The sequence below is a fragment of the Physeter macrocephalus genome, chromosome 15, assembly GCF_002837175.3.
Source record: "Physeter macrocephalus isolate SW-GA chromosome 15, ASM283717v5, whole genome shotgun sequence".
NCBI lineage: Eukaryota > Metazoa > Chordata > Mammalia > Artiodactyla > Physeteridae > Physeter > Physeter macrocephalus.
The window spans coordinates 51,400,216-51,415,576 of record NC_041228.1 but is presented as its reverse complement, the minus strand read 5'-3'; the positions used below and the strand labels follow the sequence as shown (position 1 = coordinate 51,415,576).

The following is a 15,361-nucleotide window of genomic DNA, read 5'->3' as shown; positions in this document are numbered from 1 at the left end:
GAGGCCACAGCAGTGAGAGGCCCGCATACCGCAAAAAAAAAAATAAAATTAAAAAATTAAAAAAAAAATAAAAAGCAGAGTTAGAAGGGCACATTGAGTCCTAGGCAATAGAGATTCTGAACCCATAGGAACTTCCTAGAATAACACTCTGGCTTATATGTTATAAACTGAGTCAACTAAGTAACTTGGTGTGTGAAAGATATACTCAACAAATTATAATCCAGTCCCTAAAGAATATTGCACTGAAAGGATTAACAGAATTATGCCAAATCTAAAACTCAGTAAAGACTTACACTATCATTTAGGGAAAACTCATTTCTCTCTTACATGAATAATATTGGTGGAAAACAGAAAAATATTATGAATTTTTGTATTCTATTCTATTGTAAGTATTTAGTACATTTCAGTGAAAGAAAGAGAGCAACATAAGAAATTAGGGAGGTCACAAGGAGTGATACACTGGGAAGCCCTACAATTCTATACTCTCTTCTTTAGATTAAGAAGAAAAAAGTATAACCAAAAGCCATATTTAACAGATAAAAATGAAGAATTTGCTTCATCTAGAATGAGTTCTTCTTGGAATAGCTGCAATTTTGTTGTTGTTTTTCAAGTTTTCCTTTTCTTTAGATCCCACCTACTGGGATTAATTTTCTCTAGAGTGATCTCATGCCTGAAACATCAGTTTGAAGATGTAGGTGTTCATCTTATTGACTTCCTTTTCCCCAAGGTGCAGGTTTGTGTTTGTAATGACAACTAGCATGGGGCTCTTTTAAGCCAATTTCACATACAGAGTGAAGTGTGGAACCAACAGTGCAAAGCTCCTCTCTGAGCTTTCTTCTCATAAACCAATAATAAAGAAGCTCTAAGTAGGACATCTTTGTGTGAAATTCAGAGATGAGAGAAACGTTCCTGCTACCCTTGGCAGACTGTTTTTCATTATCATAACACCAAAAAAAATCATAATAATTCAGACAAGTCAGTACGAAATTTTCAATTACTGAAAATATTTTGTCTCCACTATAGTAGTGAATCATTCCTGTTAATTTGCATAGCTCTACATTTAGCACTGAAAAAAAGAGTATTTAGCTCTTGAAGAATTTCAAGTTTTATAAGTTATCTTATAATTGCAAAAAAAGAAGATAAATGTTAGTATATAATAATAAATTGCAGGTAAGATCTCTGCCGTCAAGTAAAAACACAAATTTTGCTTTTTTTAATAATAATGACTCAAAGAAGTCGACAGCCAACTGATGAGTGAAGTTTCCCTGATATTGTGCATAAATCAAAGAAGATAAAGTGAGAGTTTTTCCATGATATTTTAGCTGATTTGCCTAAAACAATTCTGCCTTTTCAAGTTGACAATTTGCATCCAAACCTTAAAAAAAATGATGATTAGAAATATATTTCGTTACATGGAAAAATATTTACAATATATTTCCGGGTGGGGTAAAAAAAACAAACTCTATATAGTATGATCTCATTTGTAATCTCACTAATGAGATAAGTTCCCGTGGTGTGGAAGGAAGCCTCCGGCCAAAAATCAAACAGCAAGGAACAGAGACTTGCTGACAATTATGTGACTGAACTTGGGAACAGATTCTCCAACACTAGCTGAGCCTTGAGATGACTACAACCCCAGATGACAGGTTGACTACCACCTCAGGAGAGCTTGGCTCTGAAAGTAGACTTCCAAGTTCAAGTCCCGTTAGCACCACTTACCAGTGCTGTGACCTTAGGAAAGTTACCTAGCCTCTCCATCACTCCAGCTTTCTTATCTATGAATTTGAAATAATAATAACACAAATGTTATAGGGTTGCTGTGAATAACTCCATTCATGTAAAGCAATTAGAACAGTACTTGGAACATTATAAATGCCCAGTAAATATTATTATTGTAATATATTATATATAATAACTACATAGTACACTAAAAACTAACATAAGTAAATGGCTTTAAGGGGTTGTATTAGTTATCTCTTGTTTTATAACAAATCTCCCCTGAATTTAGTAGCTTTCAAACTTTAACCAAGTGAGCTGAGAAGCATCCCCTGTCTCTCAATAATAGGTCTGAGTATGCCCACCACACTAGGGCATCAGAAAGGTTACCTCTGCGAAAATGCACAGTTGGCTGGGCCCTCAGTCAGTCAACTTCCTCTAGTAGGAGGTTCTCAAGGTGCAATTCTCATGGCTGCCATAGATAATCAAGTATCAAGACAATTGTTATGAAAAGAAAAACCATATTTGAACAGCTAGATGAACTACTTTTAAATGAGCATTTTAGCAAACAAAAATCAAAACTTTTATTCCAAAAATATTTGCAGTTTTCATAAACATTTCAAAAACCAGTGGCTTAGAGACTGATTTCTAACCTAAATAAATCAACATGTTTTACAATTTACTGAAACATGCCCTGGATTTCCCTGCTGCCATGTTTAATTCAAACAAGACTCTAAAAAAAGTTAACAGAGAAAAGAACCTTAGTTTTTTATTGACTTGTGGTTTCGGGGCATTTCCACAACCTGATACTTCACTTATATCCGTTGTTCCCATACAAGCCTTTCTCTCCAGGGAAATAGCTTTCTCTTCCTAGGACACTATCAACTGCATCCTTGGCAATGCTTTTTCTCTCTGACTGTTAGTCTGTGACCAATTTTCTCTCTCCAACATTTTGGAGAAACCTGCTATGGATTGAAATTGGAGGTCACATTTCCCTTCCAAATGTTAGTCTCAGAATGTGGGACACAGCCCTGCGCCCAAGAGGAGCCCATGGTCAAGCTGGAAAGACAGCTGTGAAAGCTTTCAAGACTTAATCTCTTCACCCTGTCATCAACTCCTCTGGTGTCCAAATTTGTCAGGTGGCATTTGGCATCAGGAATAGCAGAGAATGTTTAAATCCAGATTTATTCCTCCATTATGTGAAGCTTTATTTCTGAAATGCTGTTTTGTTTCATTTTATTTTTTAAGACATTGCTTCTCGGTTTATTCACTTCAATTGCCACATACATACTGGGTGCTTTCATGAAGTAGTAAATTTTTGGTGGGGGAGTGCTTAGATTATTAAAATTATTATTATTAGTTTGTCCCTATATGTTTTTGTGCCTTTAAAAATATTGAATATATAAGCATCTGCTGGAAAAATAGTTCAGATGAGGAGTTTGATAAATATTCAGACTTTAAAAGTGTTCACTAGTTTGATATTTTTACTCTCATTTTTCTGACGCTTGATCTCAGCCATTACCAAAGGTTCTCAAACTTTAATGTGCATAAAAATAACTCAGGGGACTTCCCTGGTGGTGCAGTGGTTAAGAATCTGCCTGCCAATGCAGGGGACACGGGTTCGAGCCCCGGTCCGGGAAGATCCCACATGCCGCGGAGCAACTGGGCCCGTGCTCCGTAACTACTGAGCCTGAGCTCTAGAGCCCGCGAGCCACGACTACTGAAGCCCGTGCGCCTAGAGCCCATGCTCCGCAGCGAGAGAAGCCACCGCAATGAGAAGCCCGCGCACCGCGATGAGGAGTAGACCCTGCTCGCCGCAACTAGAGAAAGCCCACGCACAGCAACAAAGACCCAACACAACCAAAAATAAATAAATAAATGTTAATTGAAAACACAAAAAAGCAAACTCAGGGAGCTAGTTAAAAATGTAAATTCCAGAACACTATTCCCAAAATTTTAGATTCATTGAGCCTGGGAAAAAAAGACCAAGAAGTTGCATTTTTAACAAACCAGTGTAAAGTGGTCTATAAACCACAATTTGAAAATATTGTTTTAGACATTCAAATCTAAAAGTCATTGAAATTTAAATCAAAGAATCATAACCATATTCAGTGCTATTACTCATAAATGGCAAAACTGGGCACCTAAACAGTAAATTCATAGACCGCACCCAAATGCCATCACCTCCAGGGAAAACAGATATGAGTAGCCACCACCAGGAGAAGGGGACAGAGAGAGAGAGAGAGAGAGTAAGAGCGCTGGGCAAGCTCTGAATGCCTTGGACAGTGGACAGCAGGGGAGCATCGGGTACTGATTACGTCAAAGGAGTTGCTTTACCAACCCTTCTGTTAATGTTTAGTTTTGTTGTTTTCCAATTTCAGAGGTAATACATGATTAGCGCAACCTTTTTGAAAACACAAAAAGAAAGCTGACTGTTAATAATCACTTTAATTTATGGGTGTATATAAATATCTTTATTTTTCATATTTGTATATTGTTATTTCCTAAAAATATCATGGTATATATAATGCAATGTAATTTTTTTCCACCGATCAGTATCTTTATTTCCCATGTCAAAAAAAATATCTAAAAGATGATTTTAAGTGGCTAACCATCATTCCATCGTGTAGATATTCCACAATTTAATTAAATATTCTTTTGTTATTGAATATTCAGTCCCACTGTGTGGTGGACATGGGATGTGCCACCACCATCCCCTTCAACACACAGATATTTTAAATATTTGAGAGAAGTCTTTTAATTTTTTCCTTTATTGTTTCTGCCTTTTGCATTGAACTCCGAAAGGACTCATACACTGGATACACTGTGATGTTGAAATGTACTGTGTAATCAGCCTCTGTACTTTTGATTGAACAGTTTCTCATTTTCTACCCACCGCACTGATTTGAGATCGCCAAAGCAAATTATATCTCAGGGTTCAAGAGTCTGGCTCTTAGACCTGGCTCTCACTGCGTTAGAAGTAGGGGAAAGTTACGGCCTCATTCTCCTCAAGTAAATCCCAACTCATCCAAATCTTTATAACTTCCTGTCTTTTGTGACTTTGCAATTTGCCATTCTTCTCATTGACCCTATTTACCATTCTAGACCTATGAAATCCCATATTGTGTTTTATTCAGCAGCCTGCTATCTAGTGGTTGAAATGGAGAAGTACAGGTATTTCCCCCCCTAAAGAATAATCCCATTTCAGAATACAGCTCTAAGGTCACTCCAGTAATAACCTCATATTTGTATAAAACTATGAATAGTTTATAAATCACTTTTAAAATAGTAGAATTAATCATAAACCTAGAGTCAGAATATCTATGTTTTATCTCCAGATCTGCAATTACTGATTTGTAACGTCTGTTTTAAAAAAAAATTACTTAATTTTTTGAAGTTGGGTCTCCCTTTCTTTGAGGTAAGAACGCTGTTTTTGATGTTCCTAAGTTCTTTATAATTTTCAATACGTTTTACAATTCTATTATATGTAGCATTTGGAGAACTCTTAAATCAAGAAATTTCTTTTTCAGATTCTTTAATGATTAGACACAAAAAGCCATGAATTCCTCCTTATTTTTTCAGTTGGTATGATATTCTATCAAATTATCTCTGATAATATCCCTTCTTATTCTAAGATTATAAGGTTTGTTTGTATAAAACTCTCTCTGATTACAAATCTTTCTTCTGTGACATCTTTAATAATGTAATGTATAATAATGACCTCTATAATAATGGAAAATAACCTTTCTACCTAATAATTCATTTTTCTTAGTTCATATTTTCTAATAGAAACAGTGTTCTCAGCATAACAATGCCATTTATTATTCCCACAGGTGAATTTTCCATCATTAGTTCATGTAATTACCATACAAGCTTACTGCTATAGCAGGACAGGTCCTGGGATCTCTGCCATCAAGATAGAAAAAAATACGGCTTCCCTGGTGGTGCAGTGGTTAAGAATCCACCTGCCAATGTAGGGGATGAGGGTTCGAGCCCAGGTCCAGGAAGATCCCACATGCCGCTGAGCAACTAAGCCCATGCACCACAACTACTGAGCCTGTGCTCTAGAGCCCATGAGCCACAACTACTGAGCCCGGGTGCCACAACCTCTGAAGCCTGCACGCCTAAAGCCCGTGCTCCAAGAGAAGCCACCACAATGAGAAGCCCGCGCACTGCAATGAAGAGTAGCCCCCACTTGCCGCAACTAGAGAAAGCCTGCATGCAGGAACGAAGACCCAACGCAGCCGAAAATAAATAAATAAATACACAGAAAAAAATAAAAATGAGAAACATTTGGAGGGCAGAAGAAAACATTGTAAGGTTATTACATTTTAAAATACATGTGAATTCAAAAATAGATAATTTCTTCAAGTGAAACATGAATATTTACACAATAGTATGATATAGGAGTTTTATAACTTTTTAAAATTAATGTTATAAATCAGAATTTCTCAAATACTATTCCAAAGAATACTACTTCTTCAGGTTGTTAAAGACATTAATTACCCAAACGAAGGGAGTCATTGTCCAATCAATTATTTGGAAAATGCTGTTTTAAAGTTAAGTGGTTCTAATCACCAAAGGACTGCTCAGAGACTTCAGTATGTTAACATGCACTTTGTCCAGGGTGGATGTACTATCTAACCTGTTTTTTCACAGAGCTTTTCTTTACCCCCACAGAACATCTCTTATGAAACTGTCGACTGAAAAGAAAACACACACACACACACACACACACACACACACACACACACAGCTTAAGAGCAGTAAGTTTCAGGTTTATTTTATTTTATTTTTTAGTTTTTTCATGTTTGAGAGACAAAGCTCTCTTCGTTTATTTGTCATGAGGATGGGGAAGAGGACTGAGAGGTCACAGGCATGTCTGCACAAGGGGGTGCCAGAAGCTGGTATCCACCAGGCCCTCACTGCCAGGAGGCCTCTCTGGAAGGGGCTGCCAGCTCACAGATGCCTTGGACACCCTCCATGCCAATCACAAAAAAAGTCACGACTGTCCCATTCTTGCCAATCTGCCTGGGATCCACGGGCAGAAAGCAGATAATGATCCTTCAGGGGACAGAGAAAAAGATGTCGTCAGCTCCTGGGCTAATGCCTCACATTCCAAGACCCCGAGACAGGCACACCCACCATGGCTTCCCAGGCCAGCCTGCCTTAGCCCCCAGGCATTTTGCAAGCCTGCCTCACCCCATTAATGCTCTCCCCCCAACCCCCAACAGGGCAGTGGGCATGTCAGGGATGGGATGGTGACTGCCCATCTTTATCGCCCTCCCAGGACAGACTCTCAACACTGCAGCCTCCGTGGTCACTGTATGCTGTCTGTGGGTTCACAGGGGAACCCTCTCTCTTCCAAACTGCAGGCCCCCTGGGGACATGTGCAGTGCTCCAGCCGCCTGTTTTCGCAAAGCCTGGCTTAAGAAGGCCAAGCACAGGGTGACTCCCACTCCCACCCCCACCCCCGTAATGTCTGTGGAGTGAGTGTGTCTCTCTCACAGAAGTGACAGGAAGTTCTTTGTGAAGAAACAGGATACTTGGGATAGCCTGGGGCCAAGGAGGTATATGTGACAACCTCAGTTTTCCCATCTGTAAATAGGCATAATGGAGGTATCTACCTCATGGGGATGGCATGTCCGTATGAGGGGTGTGGACACGGGGACAAAACTTCTAAGGATCAAATGGAATCATGCATGTGAGTTACCTCTTGAGTATCTGGCACATGGTAAATTACGCATTACTTATCATTGTTAGAATTATTATCGCTCCCCAGCTTGAGGACCAGGTCTGAGCACCCCCCAGAAGTGACCATTCTTCACGAGCCTTTCTGGGCCAACGAAGGCTCCATTCTGGAAGGTTCTTTCAAGCTTCTCATGCACTTAGTACTTTGTAGGCATGGACTTGGCTCAGGAATATTTTTCACCCGGGAAGAAATTTTAACCTTGCCACAGAATCCCAGGTTTGGGAGCTGTAGGGGCTTCTTGGGAATCATTTCATCCATGCCTCTCTATTCACAGAAAAGAAGGCTACAAACCAGAGAGGGTTCATTTCCAGGTTTGTCTGGATCCCCCAGCTGCTCAGGACCCAGAACCCAGGTCTCCAGACATTCAGTCCAATGCTCTTTCCACTACTCCATGGCCCTCCTGGGAACGTTACCTGGGACCCAAAGGTCCCAGCTTCAGAACATACCCAGAATTCCTCCTGACCTGTTTGGAGAAGTTCTATAAAATTACTCCTGTTTTCCTAAGATGTGGAGAAGTCTGAAGGCAGATGATAAGTGGCTTTGGTTTTGTCAGGGTAACAACATCTCTCCCTGCCAGGTGCCAGGGCAGGTACGGTATAGTGCCATCCCATGCAGTGCCCCCAGGGAGTGGTTAAAGGACAGCCTTCCCACTTCACAGATGGAAACACTGAGGTCCAAGAGGCCACACCTTACCCAGGTGTCACAGGAACCACTGCAGAGCCAGGAATTCATTCAATTCCACCACCACTCTCAAGGTGGCTCCACCACGGGTGGGGGGCAGGGCGGGGCAAGGGGTCAATGGGCCCTGGGGCACCAGATCCTTCTTGCACAGGGTGAGAAATTTATTTTTTCCCCAAACTTAGGAGAGGCCTGAGGTGGGATCCCTGCTCCCAGCCGCGCAGTTGGTGAGGAACTCGAAGAGGCGGTGTGCCCATCACACCGATGGAGGAGACCAGTAGCTATGCGCCGGGATCCGCCAAGTCGTTCACCGCTGTGGCCAGGCCGGACTGCACCGTCACGTTCACGCGCTGCGGGGACACGAAAGCTTAACCTGAAGCCGGTGTAGGCCGGGATGGTGCTGAGGACCGGGGCGCGCAGAGTGCGGGAGCGCGGGGTGGAGATGCGCGGGCCCCAAGGGATTAGAGCTGGGGGCACCGGCCGGGGGTCACGTCGGGGGCCTGACTGGGCAAGGCGACACGGAGCGGATGTGGAGGACGGGGCCGCGGGGTCACAGACAGCTGGAGGTCAGACTCGGCGGGCGGTGGGGCCGGCGGGCGCGGAAGGGTCGGTGGGGGAGCCGGGGCGGGGACAGAGCCCAGGGTGGCGGCAGTGGCCGCGCACAGCCGCTTCTCCAGACCCGCGGCCCCGCGGCCGGCGGGCAAGTTCGTGTGCAGTTCAACGAACTGCCGAGTCCAGCGGGAAGCTGTGCGAAAGGCAGCAGGGGAGAAAGCTCAGTTTTATTTTATTTGGGAACCTTATTGAGGACCATAGCCTGGAGACAGCCTCTCAGATAGCTCTGAGGTACTGCTCTGAAGAGGTAGGGGAAGAGCCAGTATAAATAGGAATTTGGGTTTGGGGAATACATGTAGTCATGCGTTCATGTTGTTAAGAAATTATTGCTAATCACAAAAGCAGATATCTCACGTCAATGAGTTTAGCGCTTTTCTATGTATGGGAAGGTGCAAGAATCTGGGGTCACTGAAATTCTTCCTTAGATATGCATCTTAACTATCTAGGGACGGTAATCCTAAACACGGAATGCTTCATCCTGTTTTTGCCATCCTGAATTCCCTGAATTCAGGGCGTACAGTCGGTGGGTGACTGCAGTGGATTGCAACTTATCCCTTTGTGTAACTGGATGATGAACAACAGACACTCTGTTCTTTTTGTTTACGGACCCTTAAAACAAGATAAGTTGCAGTGAACATGTAGGGTAAATGGAACCAGACTGAAATAACAGATGAAAACATTTTTTAAAAATTGCTATTTAGGAGGAAGAAAAGAAGGGCTTGCATTATGGTGAAGACCAGCGATGGTTTGGTGAGCCATCAAGAGATAGGGAGTAGGAGAACACCTTGACACTTAATGAGATGTCCAAAAACATCTAACATATACAACAGGAAGTCACTTGTGTAAGCTGCAGTGCGCCTTTTTTAATGAAAAATTTATAGGTAACGTATGTTAAAGAGAAAAACCACAGGCCCCAAATGGCATCACTTTTGCTAAAGCCTATGATGCCACCTAGATTTCATAGCTAACCTAACTGCAGTTTCAACCTGCCTCAGAAATGTAATCTTAATCACGCAGCTGGAATTTTCTAGTCAGCATGTTGGCCTTCTCCCCACCCCACCCCCACCCCGCATCCCAAAAGAAGAAGACGCAGTCTGCATGATAAAACCCTCTGGGTCTCTTCCCTCCAAAAATAAGTTGTCCTGGCCCAAAATAATCCTTTCTTTTCTTTTACTAATGACTTCCTCTCCCCACCCTTCTTTCTATAAAAGCCTTCTGCCTGTACCACTCCTGGGAGCGCTCTTGTAGTTACCAGATGGGATGCTTCCTGGTTCATGAATTGTTGAATAAAGCCAATTATACCTTCAGATTTACTCTGCTGAATTGTTCTTTGACAGGTAAATTAAGTGAAAAGGTGTTTGCTGTAATGTTATGACGGCCCCTTGTGGTTCAAAACCAAAATGACCCTTTGAAAAATTAATCCTGGCACCTTGAGCAGCAAATATCTTGGAGTCTAAATAACATTCTTTCAATGTTCCCCAAACTATTGTCAGTGGTTATCTCTTCAGAGTGGTTTTAGAGGGACTTTCATCTCATATATTCCTGTAATAGTTAAAATTTTAGCAAAAAGTATGCATTGCCCTGGTAAGCAGAGCAGAAAACGATAAAGACCAAACAAAATATAAGGGAAAATAATCATCTTTCTCAGGTAGATATTCGTTTCTCTGCAAGCCAGAATATAGAATTTAAAGTAAATTAATGCCCTTAATCTTTTTAAATAAACAGGATTTTAAACTTTTAACCTTTGCTTTAGAGTTATACTTACATAAATATTTTATCTAAGTATTATGAGTGATGATTGGTTTTTGTACTTTTCTAATGAGATTAAAATTTTTGCCCTAGAACAGATTTTGTGATAAGAAATTAAATAGGGTCACTGAAGAACAATAAGCTATTAGGAAGGAAGACACAGACTATATCAGGTCCAGGCTTAATTAACATATAAAAGCAAAAATATAATTTTGATAAAGTATAAAAGCTGAATCATTAAGGCAAACAGCACATTACAAATCACTGACAAAACAGATTTCTTCACCAGCCAACATGTGAAGTACTTTTAGTATTCTCTTTAGCAAGAAGAAAATATTAAAACACCCTTAAAACTTTAAATTATCCAAAACCAACAAAGCATAAGTGGTCCCACTTTTAACCTCAAACGAGAGATCCTTCATGCTGAAGTGGCCCAGAAGGTCAGTGATGCTGATGACAGTTGGCAAATACTCTGGCTTGTAAGAAAGGAGTTAACCAGGAGTACACCTCTGGCTGAGCAATGTGATAGCTGTTTTGAATCAATGTCAAGGAAGCAGTCTTGCTTCGCCTGCAGTGTTCTTGTCCTGAATTCAGTTACATGCTTTCTGGGTTTTCTCACTGTAGCCCACTTTAATCAAGTTGGGATTCTTGAAGAACGTACACGGAATTTAAGTTCATGTGGCTTTAAAACTCAATTTTTCAGCATGATGTGTTTTATTGGACTGATATGGGAGGTTTGTTCTGTTTTGATATGTTCTAATCAGAAAACTTAAGTACTGGAGAAAACAGTTAAGGAGAGGTAACCACAAACCCATCTACTGGGCACATGTGCTCTTAGAAATCAGCCACCTGCACGTACTGACCTTAGCGTCCAGTGAGCAGTGCGGGGCTATCACACCACTTATTGAACTGCCCACTCCACTGCGGAGACTTTGCCTTTCTGCCAAAACTCATTAAGAACTACAATGTCAAACCAGAGCTCCTTGGAGAAATAGCCGATTCCAGGTCAGGGTAAAAATTGAACAAAATGAGCATGGAACAGCCTGTCTACAGAAAGCAAGGAATTTGTCAAAGACTACTGGGGTTATATCAGAAAACAGGATGACTATGCTTAAATCCATATGTTAATAATAATATTTTTTATTTTGAAAAAAAAACCCTTATTGGTCACTTTTGGAGGATGCTAAGAGCCAACTTGTTATTTGGAAAACTGGTAAGTAAATGGAACGAGTTAAGCATTTATCCTGCTTTCTTATATGAAATGTAAACTAGGGTAACCAACAGTTGTTGTTGAAAAGTCTCTTTTTATATAGTTCTCCAGCTAATAAATGAAGAAGGAATGATAAACTAAAATATAATCATTTTGTGACTAAATGAAACAGTGGACCTAAGCGGTAATCATAAATGGCATCTGACATTAAAAAAAAAAAAAGAGATATGTTACATGCATCCTGATGGAAGCATTCAATACTGCTGTGAAATTTCTTGCAAAAAATCGAACATGGGGCTTCCCTGGTGGCGCAGTGGTTGAGAATCCGCCTGCCAATGCAGGGAACACCGGTTCGAGCCCTGATCTGGGAAGATCCCACATGCTGCGGAGCAACTAGGCCCGTGAGCGAGAACTACTGAGCCTGCGCGTCTGGAGCTTGTGCTCCGCAACAAGAGAAATCACGACAGTAAGAGGCCCGCGCACCGCGATGGAGCAACTAGGCCCGTGAGCCAGAACTACTGAGCCTGCGCGTCTGGAGCTTGTGCTCCGCAACAAGAGAAATCACGACAGTAAGAGGCCCGCGCACCGCGATGAAGAGTGGCCCCCGCGCGCAGCAACTAGAGAAAGCCGTCGCACAGAAACGAAGACCCAGCACAGCCAAAAATAAATAAATAAATAAATAAAAATTTTTTAAAAAAATCTAACATGAAAGTGATCTAGTGGCCAGATTTAACTACCAACTTATAGGAATAACAGGAGATAGATCAACAAGTTCAATGACACCTCAGGACGTAAACAGCGAATTCCAAACTGTGAAAAACTCTCCAGAACCTGAGACCAAGTGTCTTAAACAAAAAGCAGGGCTAGTGGGAGGGAAGGCATACCTAAAAAAAGTTAAGAGGCATGTAACCCAATTATAATGTCTCCTCATTCCAACAAGCCAAGTGTAAAAAAAGTATGCTGAGAAAGTTTGAACATTAACTGGATATTTAATATTAAGGAATAATTTCAGGTACAATGGAGTCATGATTATATTATAATATATAATACAGTATATATAACAATATTATATTATTGTTAAAGGATTTTTATCTTTTAGAGATAACTGAAATATTTATAGATAAAAAATATCTTGGATTTACTTGAAAATAATTAAGGGTAGGGAGGAAGTGGGCAATGTTATAGAGCAGGGCCAAAAACAATGACCCAGACCAAATCTGGCCCACCACCTGTTGTTTTTGTTTGTTTGTTTGTTTAAATATTTATTTATTTATTTGGCTGATCCGGTCTTAGTTGCAGTGTGTGGGCTTCTCTCTAGTTGTGGCAGGAGGGCTCCAGAGTGTGTGGTCTTAAGTTGCCCTGCAGCATGTGGGACCTTAGTTCCCCAACCAGGGATCGAACCCATGTCCCCTGCATTGGAAGGCGGAATCCTAACCACTGGACTACTAGTGAAATCCCATGTTTTTGGTAAATAACGTTTTATTGGAACACAGGCTCATTTGTTTATGTGATCTATGACTGCTTTCTTGCTACAAAGGCAGAGTTGAGTAGTCGCAACAGAGACTGTATGGCCCACAAAGGCTAAAATATTTACTATTTGGCCCTATGGGGAAAAACCTTCCTGATCCTTGGTAAAGCTGAACTAAGACTGGCCATGAGTAAATAATTATTGAAGCAGGGTGATGGATACATGGGGGTTAATTATAAAGTATTGTTTCCATTTATATATGTTTGAAATGTCCCATAATAAAAAGGTTTAAAGTTTGTTTGTTTGTTTGTTTGTTTGAAGTGCTGATAGCTTTAGGAAAGGACTTTGACTTGGCCTTTGACTTTGTCACTCAGGATGGCATCCTGGGCCCACTCCAAGGTGTATCCTACACAACACTGCCTCTAAAGACACTCCGAGGGACTGTTTGGCTCGGAATGGCTACGAAGCTAATGACTCTTGGGAGCTCTTAAAATTGACAGAAATTTGTAATAAGTCCTATATATTCTATATAGATAAGCATACATACACATATACATACATTTGTATAGCATGCTACAAAACCGCAATACCTTCATTCTTCGAATACAATTACCAAATATAGTGTTTCCCAGAGAAACGTGGAACTAAAGACTCTGTAAGAGCAATTTTATCCAGCAAACAGCTATTTGAGTCTCTGCTCCCCCTCCAGGCATGCTACTAGGCACTTGAGAGACAGAAAGATGATAAGATACTCTTCCTGGCTTTCAGGAACTCAGTGTAGTTAAAGAATTAGGATTACAGTTTGTAGTAACAGGAGGAAGAAGAGAAGCCATTGCAGTAGCTTCTTAGCACACAAGCCCACACCTGCTAAGCATATAGGTATTGTATCTCATTTATTATTTACAACAAACTGAGGTGAGTGTTATTATCTTCATTTTACACATGAAAACACTGGCACTCAGAGAGAGGAAGTCATTTAAACTCATACTCTGTCACACTCCAAAACCCACTCTCCTAAGCATCATTGGTAGTTTAAACACTGAAATGAACATTTTTATTACATTTTCACCAGAAGGACCCATTTACAAAGAAGCTCCAGATTATTGTCACTGTGCTGGGTTTCCTCTCATATCCCATGAGTTTGATCTCATTTTTGATAAGTACCTTTAGCAGGAATGAGACATTTTTGCTTTTGCTAGCTTAGAAGAGTAATGTGAAGAAAAGGAAATATTTTGCCTGCTTCATCCACTAATTTCATAATAGTGGAGAAAGTAGATGTCTATCATTTTAAAGAAACATTGGAACTTGTCTGCTTATAAATATAAAATATGGCAAACTGAAGTTTTTCGCACACACTCACACAAAATCCATTCTTTTTTGTGCATGTTGACATTCAGGGCTAGTTCTCAGCAAAACTATGAAGACTTTGTGTTGTGCTCTAAATATTTAACAACTGGCTCTCTCCCCAAAATATGTATATATGTTTATCATAAATTTTATGATATACAGGATGCATATTACCCAATTTACAAATAACAATAAAATAATACTCTTTCTTACAAATGCCATATATTCCATTGATTTTCACAGTATGCTTTCATTTATCTTTGTTCAACTCTAGAATCTGTAGCCAACCTATGGTTGCAATTGACAAACAAGTGTAGTTCCAATGACGGTTGATATTTTTATTTACATTAATGAGTAGGACAAAAATGAAACAATGAATTCATATGAAATGTGTGTGACTTCTTTGCTGAATAAAACAGTTTTTTGAATACTGAAAGACTATTTCTTCAAATTTTTTGCAATTCACAATGTAACTGTAACAGGAAGGGGGACGGGCCCCTTCCAGGGCCAGAAAGTGAGCTCTTGTCTAATACTCGGAAATGGATTGTCCGAGGAGACACACGTACTGACAAAGGATGAGAAAAGACTGGAGAATTTCTGCCACCTTAACTTCAATTAAGAATTTGACACGGGCTTCCCTGGTGGCGCAGTGGTTGAGGGTCCGCCTGCCGATGCGGGGGACACGGATTCGTGCCCCGGTCTGGGAGGAACCCACATGCCGCGGAGCGGCTAGGCCCGTGTGCCATGGCCGCTGAGCCTGCGCGTCCGGAGCCTGTGCTCCGCAACGGGAGAGGCCACAACAGTGAGAGGCCCGCGTACCGCAAAAAAA

The 15,361-nt window shown here is 40.8% G+C and overlaps 1 protein-coding gene across 3 annotated transcripts in view; it reads right to left on the bottom strand.

Moving 5' to 3' along the window:
- PSKH2 (protein serine kinase H2) overlaps positions 1-15,361 on the bottom strand; it is a 72,734-nt gene that overhangs the window by 15,753 nt on the left and 41,620 nt on the right. The window lies entirely within an intron of this gene.